Raw genomic sequence first — 2,323 nt, forward strand, 5'->3', positions numbered from 1 at the left:
GCATCGTGGCTGCCTTCCGTGAAAGCCTGTGGATCAAGCCCCCTGGATCTCACAGGCAGGAAGCTGCAAGTGTATTACACTGTTTAATACACTTACAGCCAATGCATTGCAATACAGCAATATTGTAATACATTGTAAAGGGGATCAGACCCCCAAAGGTTGAAGTCCCAGAGTGGGACAAAAAATAAAGTGAAAAAAGAAGTTCAAATAATAAAGTTTTACAAAATAAAGTTTCCAGTAAAAAAAAAAAAAAAACGTGTCCTTTTCCCAAAATAAAGTTTAAAAAAATTGTAAAAAATAAGGAAAAAAAGAAAGGTAGACATTAAGTATCGCCGTGTCCGTATTGACCGGATCTATAAAAATATAACATGATCCACCCCATCAGGTGAATGCCGTAAAAAATTAAATAAAACTGTGGTAAAAAAGCCATTTCTGGTCACCTTCCCTGACAAAAAGTGTAATACCAAGTGATCAAAAAGTCTTATGTACCACAAAATGGTACCAATCAAACTGTCATCACATCCCGCAAAAAATGAGCCCCTACCTAAGACAATCGCACAAAAAATAAAAAAAAATAGGGCTCTCAGAAAATGGCAACACAAAAACAAGATTTTATTCTGTTCAAAAATGATTTCACTGTGTAAAACTTAACAAAAATAAAAATGATAGAGATATTAGGTATCGACGCGTCTGTAACAACCTGCTATATAAAAATATCACATTATATGACCCCTCAGGTGAATGCTGTAAAAAACAGCCATTTTCTTTTCACCTTGCCTCACAAAAAGTTTAATACCAAGCGATCAAAAAGTCTTATGTACCCCAAAATAGTACAATCAAAACATCACCTCATTCAGCAAAAAATGAGCCCCCACATAAGACAATCACTTAAAAAATAAAAACTAATGGCACCCATAAACCTATGCTTCAAAATCTGCGCAGCAAGAGCCATATGGTGCTCCTTCCTTTCTGAGTCCTGCCATGTGCCCCCACAGCAGTTCACCACCACATATGGGGTGTTGCTGTATTCAGAAGAAAATGGGTAACAAATTATGGGGTGCTTTTTCTCCTGTTACCCCTTATGAAAATGAAAAATTTGGGGCTAAAGCAACATTTTATTGGAAGAAACTGAACTTTTCATTTTTTCAGCCAAGTGTTTCCAAATTCCGTAAAACGCTCAGGGGGTCAAAGTGCTCAGTACCACCCTTAATATATTATTTAAGGAATGTAGTTTCCAAAATGGGGTCACTTTTTGAGGGTTTCCACTGTAAGGGTACGTCAGGGTCTCTTCAAATACAAAATGGTGCCTAAAAGCCATTCTAGTGAAATCTGCCTCCAAAATCCATATGGCGCTCCATATGGTGCGACCACTGCCACGTGCCCATAGAGCAGTTTACCACCACATATAGGGTATTTCTGTAAACTGTAGTATCAGAGTAATATATATTGAGGTTTATTTTGCTGTTAACCCTTGCTGTGTTGCAAGAAAAAATTGATTAACATAAGAAATCTACCAAAAAAGTGAAATTTTGAAATTTCACCTCCATTTTCCTTTAATTCTTGTGGAACACCTAAAGGGTTAACAAAGTTTGTAACATCAGTTTTGAATAATTTGAGGGGTGTAGTTTCTAAAAAATCTTTTTAAACTTCAAAGCCTTCTAACGTCCTAAAAAAATATAATGACATTTACAAAATGATGCCAACATAAAGTACACATATGGGGAATGTTGATTGATAACCATTTTATAAGGTATTACTGTCTGTCTTAAAAGTTGAGAAATTCAAATTTAGAAAATTGTGAATTTTTCCAAATATTTGGTAAATTTTGGATTATTTGATTAAATAAAGGAGAAATATATCAACTCAAATTTACCACTGTCATGAAGTACAATGTGTCATGAGAAAACAATCTCAGAATGGCTTGAATAAGTAAAAACGTTCCAAAGTTATTGCCACATAAAGTGACACATGTCAGATTTGCAAAAATCAGCCCGGGATTTAAGGTGAAAAGTGGCCCGGTACTGAAAGGTTTAAGGGTTATTACTACAATTTCCCACTATATTAATGAAGGTTCACAAAAGGTTACAAAGGACAATGACAGGGTGATTTACCTCTTAATGGCAGAATGTCTCATCTGTTACTGACTGCTCCACAGACAATGTTGAATGCTTTCTGGACTACATGGAACTCGGTGTCCCCCGGAGACAGATGGACGGGTTGCTGCTATGGCTGTCACGGGTGATGAAGTTCCCAGGTACTGCTGACCAGACAGTCAGGTCAAAGGTGTATACTGGTGACTGCAGATGATATCAGTGACTACAAG

This window comes from Bufo bufo, chromosome 1 (genome assembly GCF_905171765.1).
Source record: "Bufo bufo chromosome 1, aBufBuf1.1, whole genome shotgun sequence".
In the NCBI taxonomy this organism is placed as follows: domain Eukaryota; kingdom Metazoa; phylum Chordata; class Amphibia; order Anura; family Bufonidae; genus Bufo; species Bufo bufo.